The sequence below is a fragment of the Anas platyrhynchos genome, chromosome 3, assembly GCF_047663525.1.
Source record: "Anas platyrhynchos isolate ZD024472 breed Pekin duck chromosome 3, IASCAAS_PekinDuck_T2T, whole genome shotgun sequence".
NCBI classification, from domain to species: Eukaryota; Metazoa; Chordata; class Aves; order Anseriformes; family Anatidae; genus Anas; species Anas platyrhynchos.
The window spans coordinates 90,083,993-90,095,418 of record NC_092589.1 but is presented as its reverse complement, the minus strand read 5'-3'; positions in this window follow the sequence as shown (position 1 = coordinate 90,095,418).

Sequence of the window (11,426 nt, the reverse complement as noted above, 5' to 3'; positions counted from 1 at the left end):
GCAATGGTTGCTGGCCTCAGCCTTGCCCCTGCTCCTCCATGCACAGCTGGAGGGGAGAAGGGCAGTGGAGAAGACTTGAGGGAGGTTGCTTTTTATTTATCTCATGTTTTCTGAAATGCCACGTCTGCATCACATGGTACTTCTCTTTTAAATTGTGCCTTCATTCTTCCCATTTAACTTCAGCTTCTTAAGGCCACATTCATCATTCAGTTCACAATAACAAAAATCTATTTTTCACAACTCATCTTTCTTCGTTCTTATTTATAGGACAATGGACACTGCTGCCTGTTCTCTTGGTATTTTAACAGACTCTGGTACAAGCACATGCCACTCACTGAACTTGCATGAGTTTGGCTCTGATAGTTCAAGATTAACTGCACGCCACTATGACAGATAGTGTTTCTGAAAGATCAGCTCTTTATTAATCACTCTAAGAGTTAAGACAACTTAGACCTGTGACCGATCCCATTGACATCAGGGGCAAAACTTGCACTGACTTAAGCGCCTTTTAATTAAACCAACAACGAATAATTAAACCAACATCCAAAAGTCTAGGGTAATTGAATTGACAGCAAAACTATAATCCTTGCCAGGTTCCAACACATCACTGGAATTCAGCATATAATTTATTATCCGATAAATCCTTACCTTCATCATAAAAATGTACTTTTCTGTCCAAAATTTTATGAATTCTGGCATGGGAAGAAAAACAGCTTTTCTTTCCAAGCTGTCAGATTTCATTTTTCATAAAGACCAAACAGCTTCTTTCTAGGAGAGGTCACTTAGAGAAATCTGGAAGTACATGGGGCCAGAATCATCTCCTCAGCATAATCAGCCCTCCAGCTTAACCTCACTGCGCTATCATTGAAACCAGTTTGTGAACATCCAGGCTTTCCCAGTGCAGTCTCCAAAATCCAGCAGATCTCTGTGGGATGTTCATGGAGATGGTATAACAGAGATGGCACAAACAGAAATGGTATATACATCAGGCCAGACAAACTTCCACCAGAGCTTCATGTCCCTTTGCCGTAACAATTCTTTCTATGGATGAGACTCACTGTTCCCATACCTTGGAATGAAAGTCTGCATTGGGGCATCTTTCCTATTTTCATTTCTTTCTAGGTCAAAAGATTTGTGCTTTGTCTCCAGGGGTGCCAGACAGACATTATCCCCTAATGTTACAGTCAGTAATTCCAATTATCTTAAATGTAGGAGAATTTATTTTCTAGAGGAATTGCAGAGAAAATCAAAAGTGAAGTTAAGCAGAGTTCAAGCAGAAATATGCTAATATTGCAATAAAAACAGCTTTATTTCAGCAGAAATTAGAATTCTGATCCCACTCAAGTTACGGCAGTGTTGGTCTACAAATCACACTGATTTACTGATTTGATTCTCAACAAAAGAAATAGGATCAGAAATATAATTTGTATGATTGTATTAGATAGTTTAGTATAAAATATAGTAAAGAATTTCCAATTTGTAATAGCAAATAGTACTCCTAAGACCTGGGATCTGAATCTCTCAATGCACTTAACTAGACCTGTATATATATATATATATATATATATATATATATATATATATATATATATATACATATATACATGCACATACATGCATGTGTGTTGGAAGTATCTCCAGTCATATTTGATATAACTCAGTGATATTGTTTTATATTGTTATCTCTTCCTATTACTGCAAATTACCTAAATATTATCCCAACACCATCACACCATTTTAGAGGATGAAAAACATGTTCTTTCACGTTTCTACAGAGCTGGGAAATTCTAACACTATAACTCAGATTCTTTTCCAGCCAAGCTTATGTTATCTGATCACAAATTCCAGTTCTTAAAAGCTGAACTTTTTGAAATTGTTAACATGATGGAACTTAGCCCCATTGATATTTATCTCAAAATGACGCAGCAAGAATTATTTTACTGTCACGAAATATTCTTTGAGAGAAATCATGCCCTTGATAACACCAGTAACAAACCTTCCATTGATTTAATCAGGATCAAGATTTCCCTTTCTTACACAAGCATATGTGCACCACAACAATGATTCATAGGTGAAAACACTCATGAAATTAAAATTAGCAAACAGTTATTTCACTCAGTGACAAGGCTGGCAGCACTCCCTGCCCTGCTGCTTGTCTCCCCAGCTGGCCTCAGCACCCTTCACCCCCATCCACAGCCCAGCCTGGCTCTGGCTGCCTGGCCCAAAGGGCAGGGAAGGTTTTCCTCAGCCCAGCTCAATGCCCCTTGTGAAAAAAAAAAAAAAATGCAGCATGGCAGAGGTTGAGAGGTCTTGACATGGCAGGGAAGGAGAGAAATATTAATTTCCTCTTACTCATTTCTACAAAAGAGCAAATTCTGTGACACAAATTTTGATTTCTGTGGCAGCTGGGAAAAAAAAAAAAATCACATCATTGAAGACTGTGAGGTTTCTGTAGCATCTTTTTGTCTGAATTGTGATCCCCAAAGTCTCCAGCTCTTCCCAAAGTCATTTCAGACTTTTTGCAGACTTAGAAGATCAGTGTGTAGGTTCATGTTTATTCAAGTGCTGTTTGAACAGCTCTGGGATGGGGACACAGTTTGTTTCATAATGAAAACTAGGTTTCAACAACTTATGACATTAGGGCAGATCCTAGGACCAGAGAATGCTGGCAAATATCGACCTCTATGACATGTTTATGACATGTGGAATATACATTTTAATCTGCAAGATATATTTTGTATCAAAAAAGTGTGCCAAAATTTAACATTTGCTATTTTCTCTCTTGTGAGAAACATAAAGTACATAAATATGACAGAATAACACAATAATAAAACATTGGGAAGTATATTTCTACCTTCTTGCAAGGGTTCAATTATTTATAACAAGTTCTATGTCATCATTGCACAGATTTTACACTTCCACTTGCCCCTGTTTATTGACATCAATACAGCTACTGGGTTGCAAAACTCATTCTGGTCAGAAGTTGATTCAGATGAAACTAACACAGAAAAAAAACCTTGTCAAAATTATTCTTTCTGTTTTCTCTCAGTGAGTCTACCTTTATGTCATGACTGGCAGTGCCCTTCTGAGCATTGCGCTGACAAAATGACGGCTACAGAGTAAAACACAAGGGGGAGAATTAATGATCATTTTCAAAGCAGAGGGAGGTTTATTAGCCAAGCCCCACAGAGATTTGTACAAAGGTCTGTGTTGTTCAACATATCCAGAAATGATTTTGAAAGATTGTGAATAATGATGTGGTAACACCTGCAGATATGAGGAAGTTACCCAAGCAATAAAAATGAACGTTGAGGGCATAAAATTGTGGGAAAGTCCCAAAATACCTAGTAAGCATTTGATAAAATAGCAGATGAAATTCCCTTTAAATAAGCAGGGAATAATTGGCAATGGAAAAAAAAAAAAAAAAAAAAAAAAAGTCCTAAATTTATGTTGGCTTCTACCGTTCTAGAAAGATATGTCTGCTATTCTATGAAGAGTTATGAAAACATAGCCCAGTGCTTAGTAGTAGGCAAAAAAATGAAAACTGCATGTTGGGAGAAATTACGAAAACCATCGTGAACAAAGCAGAAAATTTCAAATCGCTACTGCATAAACCATGGTCAGCAGGGTTGGGAATGATTTCAATATGAGTAAGAATTTCAGTGTGGAGAAGAGGAGGTTAAGGGGGATCTCATCAGCATACATAAATACCTGAAGGGAGGGTATAATAATAACAGAGCCAGGCTCTTTTCAGTGGTGCCCATGCCAGAACAAGTAGAGGAGGTTCCCTCTGAACATCAGGCAACACTTCTTTACTGTGCAGGAGGTGGAGCACTGGTACAAGTTGCCCAGGGAAGTTGTGGAGAGGTCTCCCTGCTTGGAGACCTTCAAAGCCATCTGGACATGACCCTGGGCACCTATAGGTGTCCCTGCTTGAGCAGAGGGTTGGACTGCAGAGGGCCCTGCCAACCTCAGCCGATCTGTGATTCTGTGAATCCTGCCTCTCTCCCATTCAGTGACTCTATAAACAAATGAGGGTTCTTCAACCCTGAAATAAATGAGATGTAATAAATTATGAGCATCATGGAAAAAGCAAATAGAGAACAGGTGTTGCTCTCTTCCAGAACAAGGGCTGAAGTTATCATCTGAGGCTGGAAGCCAGAAGATTCAAAACGAGCAACAGACTAAATTTCTCATACAGCATGTAGGTGAGCAGTGAAATTCTTTTCCACATGACATTGCGAGTGCTAAAAGGTTGTAAGGGATCAAAAAGAGACATGTCAGATTAATGGAGGAAAAATCCACCAGGGACCACCTCCAGCTCACAAAAGTACTGGACCACAAATCACTGCCGGCTGGGAAAATACATTGGAGAAAAGTTGCAGTGTACTCATTCTACCCGATGTGCTTCTTTAGGCATCCGCTATTAATATCTATACCAAAGAAAGTATGCTGTGTCAGATGTTCTTTCGGTCTGACCTGATACAGATGTTCTTAATACTTAAAATACTCTGCAATATTGAAAATTCATAAAGGAAAATCTCTCCTTTTAATATCAGAACACATTGCAGGAGACTCAGACCAAGCAGCACTCCTAAGAAACAAAAACAGCCATAGTTTAAGAAGAAGGGATTTTCCTTCTGCTGTTTCTAATTTTCTCCAAAATGCAAGATATTGGGATGGAAGCTTTATTCTTGTAAATGGAGAGGAATCTCAAAGAGCACATTGCAGACTGGGCATTATCTGAACAGCATAGGATGCATAGAAAAAAATAAGACTGGGGGGATCTGTGAAGGTGACCTGGTACAAACTCTTCTCAAAGCAGAATCTATTTCAAAGTCAGAGCAGGTCATATCTCCAAGGTCAGAGACTCCTGAATCACTCACAACAACTGAACCAGGGCTTAGACACAATCATGTTGGCAATTTTTTCTGCTCATTCAAACAGAATTTGTACTGCTGCAACTTATGAGTATTTCAGTACCTGTACTCAATTTCTGGACCTTGTTCTCCATTGTCTTGACCTTGAGAATGAGAAAGACTTTCACTACCAGAAACAAGTGAGTTGGTAGTTACTTTCTATTCAGTTTCTATAGCTGTAAGTAGCTATTGCTGATGCAAGAATCAAGTGCTCAGATAGTTTAAGAGGAGTGTATGGCAAGACTGAATTCAGAAAAGAAAAAATATTGTCCAGTGGTATCTGGGTGATATCTGCAATATTTCTTCTGGAAAACTACGTGAACTTTTCTTAAGAAACCAAACCACAAAAATAGAGGGTGAGCAGCAGACTATTTATCATCTTGATTTTTTTTAAATAGCAGGCTTTAGAAAAGATTGGTAAATGTTTTACTGCAACTCACTTAAGAAGGAATGTAACGTGCCTATAAATAAATTCATGCTGATTATCTAGAGGCATAAGCTTCTCTGTCTCTCATGTTTCTGATGCAACGCTCTGAAGTATATCTCATCAGATATGATTAGATATTTCCTGTTGTCATTTACAAATTAGTCACTCCTGCAAATGTCACAGAACTTGTTTTGCTACTTTCTCATTTATTTTTAGAAGTCCTATAGTTGGCTTGACCAAAATCCATTGTTACTACCATTTTTTTATTCCCCTCTTTTTTTTGACCAGTGGGCTTCTCGTACAATGGACCTGAGAATTCTTATGTTTTGGATCTCTTTTCATTAAACTTCTGTATAGATGAGACTTTTTTTTTTTTTGTATGCAAAATATATATATATATATATGTAAGAACGTATTTTTAAATAGAAATTATTGTAATATATCTTCAGATTTCTTTCCCTTTGCTTACCACTGAAATGATACCTTTGTTCATTTCCTAAAGCTTAGAACTTTCCCAGAATTTATGTCCTTATAAATTATGGATTGAGAAATCCATAACATTTATAACATGCAGGCAACTATACCTTTTTTGAGGGAAGATATTTTTTTTAATGCCAAAATCAATTTAAGAAAATATTCTCCCCCAAAAGATTTAGGAAGGTGATAATAGAAATTTGGCTGATATTGAGGGCTGACAAATCAAGAGCCAAGTGACTCACAATGAAATCCAAGTAGGAATGTCTCCTATATGCAGACATCTCATCTCTGACAGTGGGAGCTATGCACTAAAATTGGGAACAAAAATAACCTAACTACAATGTTCTGAATGTCACATTTCCTCACAATATTTGTAATCTCACCCGAGTTATGCAGACTGCATTGTGTACTGCAGCCACTCTGGTAGCCAGCCAGCTACTGCAAAGATTTACAGCATACTTTAAATAGTTGCGAGTGATAGACACGTGTTCAAGGGCAAGGCAGCAGCATGGAGGATTAACAGTGGGAGAGGACTTCTGCCACTTCTAGGTCAGTGCTCTGAGTCAAGCCTTGCACAGAGCTGAGCAGATGTTGTTACTATCCAATGTCCGCTAGGCCGTGTGAAATGAGTTAATGATCACGGGCCAGCCCTTGACAGGCAAACATCCCACCACAAAATCACTCTCCCTTTTGGAAGCCTTGTAGGAAAACCAAAGACAAACTGAGCATGAAAAGCAAAGTATCGTGTCTCTTCTAGCAAAGGTCTTCCCAGGCTAAGGACAAAACCAGGTGGTGGGGAAGGCTGAGCAAGCAGCTGCTTCCCTGGCGCTAGCAATTTTGAGGATAGTCAGAGAACTTCACAGGAGTGCTAAAACCCTATCTTTTAGCCCCATATCAAGCTGTCTGAAAAGCCTGGGTATACAAGAACAGCACTCTGTTCAGTACTGTGTTCTCAACAGTATTTGAGATAGATAGTTATGTTTGAATGCTATGCTTAAGAATATTTAGATTTAGGAATTTGAAAGACCATTTTAAGCATGAGTTCCCTTGAGTCAAATCTTCCAAAACTCATGTACTTGACTGAAGAGCACAAACATCCTGTTTGTGTTGGTGTGTAATGAGTTTATCAGAAGAGTAGCAGAGGTTTGTATAACAATTCTGGGTTGCAGGGATTTCTGTAAGCCATCTGATCCAAACCCTACTCAGAGCAGAACTAACCTGCGAATTAGAACAGGTTGCTCAAGACCTGTCAAGGTATGATTATCTCCAAGGATGGAGATTCCTCAGCCTCTCTTGACAACAAATTCCACTATTTGATTACTCTCTTACACAGATACTTCATAAAAAAAGCTTATCTACAGCGCTCATGCTGAACTAGATAGCAGCCCCAGAGCAAATGACTGCCAGTGTAATTGCTTGCCACAATCAGCATATGAATGCAAGTGATAACCTTTTCTAAATGTGTTGTCACTCAGGCTGTCTCCTATACCTCTAGGTCATTTCTCAGAGTATTTCAGATCCTTTGATGTAATTGAGAAGAATACTCCAGGGCACTGAACACAATTTCCAAGGTAATGCAGCACAAATTTGACACACAGTGTACTCCAGTTCTGTGAAATGTCTAAAACTTCAGAAACTTCCCTATTTCGGGCTGTCTTTAAAAGCTATTCAGTAATCCTGTTTAATGCCACCTATAGGAAACTTTTTTTTTAGGATGAGTTCACGTCTACGTTGCAGAACTGTTTCTTGGCATAATAATGAGAGTGTGGGATTTCTTGTGACATTTTATACTAGAAAAGTCCTCATATATATACAGTTATGCCAGATAAATGGGCTTCATCTGCATAGTGTATTTCACTTGCTGAGCTGGCATAAACCACTTCAGGAAAAGCAGAGCTTCATTTGATGAAAACAATATAAACTGGGAAATCTTTTCCCAGTGTTAGCTGGGCACAAATAAACTATCTGTGGCAACATGATGCATGAACTAACTTTTCTGTCCGATAGGTGGAGTTTTATAATCACCAATGCTCAGATTCTCATGTCATACTGTTCATTCATTATAAATTAAATTAGACCTAACAACGTATTATCACTGTTTAATATTGATAATGCAAGATGTATGTATGCATAGATGAACGAAGTATTAGCCCTTTCCATCTTTTGGTAGTATGGAGGCTGTTAAGACACTCAATGTCAGCAGTGTTATTTCTATCCATAGTAAAATTGGTGATCTATTCAAGAATTAGGATTTTTATTTTTTTTGCTTTCAAGCACTCTAGCACTATCAGCAAGGCAGACAGCTTGTTTAAAAGGAGCTTTACTACAAAAAGAGCAGACCACTTTGTTCTATCAAATACTAACTAGCTTTACATTCTTGAGTTATGTTGACTGTTATTCAACTAATGTAAACGACCTCAGTCTTTTCTGCAGTCTGCCTCTTTGACTGGGAGAATTAGTGATACAGATGGCAATGATTGTACACCTTCTAGTTATATAAAGGCATTTTGGTAACTTGCATATTGTAATCCCATATTTTTGATAAGCTGACATCTTATTTGTGTATTTGCTTCACACCCTCTATTTGCTTTACACTTTGCATTCCACAGTTTTCATCCACTTTGCCAAACAATATTCCTCTTCCTGTAACTGCAAAACTACCTAAAAACAAATGCAACTGCAATAATGAGAATGATCATGGACTGAACTTGGATGGATGGAAGAGCTGTGGACTTATTACTGCTCCCCAGCCTATTCAGAAATTAGATCCATTCCTTTGGGGTTTAGTTCCAATTCTCATGTGTAAGTCGTGATGGTTTATTGTATGTTCTCCTTCTGACATGATGAATCTTGCATCATTCTTCATGTGCACCTGGAACAACTGCAGTGTCAGTCAGTCCCAGCAGCAGAAGAAATGGAAACTTGATTGCACATACTCTGAGCACATGTGCAACGTGTTTTGTTACTACACACAAAATAGGTGTGGTGGTAGCATTATATGTAACTATCCTGATTGTTGATTTGAACAGGCTGTGCTCTGATTAGTCTTTCAAAGATTAGGTATAAATGCCTAATATCAGGGGTGTACTCTATGTTCTGGATCCCAGAAGCAGGGAGGAACCTTCCTGAAGCATTGAGTCAGGTACTTTGGCTCTAGGTGAGGATTTTAAACACGTTCCTGCACTTAGCATTTCCTGTTGGTTCCCCATGCAGCATGTGATATATTGGGGTGTAGGCCTTAAGGTATGCCGTCCTCTCCTGCTGCCCTGAATAGGAAATTTAAGTGACTAATTTTAAGGCCTGGATTCCATTCTAGGAGGAGAGCCCTAAAATTGAAATGTTGAGTATGCAAGCATTTAAATGTTTTGTTTAGTTTAGTCCATATTACTTTTTAAAAATTTTCTGGACATTTAGCCATTATATGATTTTGGCATGTACTCTGGAAATTGCCTGGGATAGTTGTCTCCTCCTACATTTTGTACATATTAAAGTCGTATAGAAAGAAGAAAATGTACTAAGATGGGCTTAATGGAACATATTGGTTAGATGCGGTATAGTGTCTAGAGATTTCCTATGCTGTTTGTTGAATTAATCCTGAAAAATTATTCAACTATTCAATTTAAAAATCTGGGGGGAAAAAAAAAGATAAAGGAAAGAATGAATTTACTGGTGTCATCAGTTACTAATCATGTCTTTCTTTCCCTTTTGCAGCCAAGGTTAAGAAACTGCAGCTTTAGCAGGTTTTCTTCCTTCTGGGTGTTCTCTTAAACCAGGTATATTGAATTGGATAGAAGCCAAATGTAGACACGTCTGTAAATTATCACATGTTCCAGAGGAATGATAATTTAGGAATCTCTCTTACATTCAGAATAAGAAAATATTACTTGGCTAGAAATGTATGTCTCGTACCAAAAACACACAGAAAATACTGTAAATGCTGCAGGCAAGAAAACTAATAAGGATGTATGCATGCAGATTCAAATGCTATAGTCTGGAATCTGGGTGCAAGCAGTAAAAAAGAGGTTAGATTTTCTTCATATAACATATTACTTCAGTATAACTGTATTTATTATTGTTTATGTACTCTGTCAACATTAACTGTTGGGGTTATTTGGGTACTGGGTTCATCATAACTCATTCAGTGAAATACTATGTTGAAAATTGAAGAATGTCTGGCATTCTGCAATGGTGGTCCATAGCACCTTTCTTACTGGGTAAATATGGATTCAGCTGAATTGGTGGAATTAAATCTTAGGGCAGCAGCTGATAGAACTAGGGCTGGCTGTAGAACAAAAATTCCCTTCAAATGTACTGCAGGATCATAATATTTTTATGTTGGTTCTCAGGAGGGATTCAACAGAGGAAGCATACTTCCTTCTATAGTCTAAAAGCCGGGAGTGCTCAAAGGCATTGATCAACCCTTTTCTTGCCCTGGGCTTGCTTATCAGGACAGGGGGTTGCTGTCTGTCCCTTTCAGGCTTCATGGTACTTAAGCAACCTGTGACAGCCTTGTGCTCAGCCTGACCACAAAGCCCGCTTGGTATGCTACAGATGATGCCACAGGCTCTTGTAGGAAAGACCTAGGCTCCTTCCAGCCCCATAGCAGGTGTCACAAGGGCAGGCAGGATATATGGGGCAATCTAGCAAAGCAAAGGAGTGGCACATCTACATTTCAGGCAAAGACATACTCAGAACTAGAATGGATGTGAGGTTTCTTTAGCATTTCCTGAATGTCACTTTTCTACTATTGAGAAAGATGATGGCCATCCAGACAAACTGGACAGATAGGACTTAGCCAAGGACATGAGTTCGTGTCCATTCTGTGTAGTGTAGTTATATCACATGAATCCTATGAGCAGTGGGAAACCTCTTTCTTTCACCCCGAAGCCATACAGAAACATTCTACAAATTCAGTGAAGATTCTTCCGTTCAACATTATCAGCCACCTTACAGGTCTTAAAAGATGTTCCAAAGAATAATCAACATTACACGATTCAGCTGAGATTTCCATTTCTCTGGACATAATCCTGGCAGTGAAGTGGCATTAATTATGTGTTGGATACCAGATCGTGGCCTTGGGTTGCCGTACTCAGCGGGGAGCATGGAGGGCCAGGCGCTCCAAAGAGAGAAGCAGCCACTCATTAGGGAATCTGCCCATCTCCATAGGAATGAGGAAAGTATTATTCTTTAAACATTCAATGTTAGCATCAATTTTATACTTATTTCAAATGATAAGTGAAATGAAGGTAGGGCCTGGCACCCCCTGCGGGGTAGGGCAGAGCATTATGGGGGCACTGGGGCAGCATATTGGGCCCATACTGGGCACATCCCTGGGGAGGCAGATGAGGACAGGCTGAGGCCAGGCCAGGCCAGGCCAAGGGTCCATGAGTGGTCCCAGCTCAGTGGGGCCCATGGCCAGGCAGGGCTAGGCTGTGGGGAGCTGGAGCCCAGCCCTGCTGCAGCCTTGCTGGGGCAGGGGCTGGCAGCCCTGGGGCTGATGTGGGACCCTGGGCCAGGGGTAGGGGGGGAGGTGGCAGGGTAGGGACACTGTGGCCCCGTTAGAGCCCTTAGGACCCTGATTGTGACATATGACAGAAGCTACT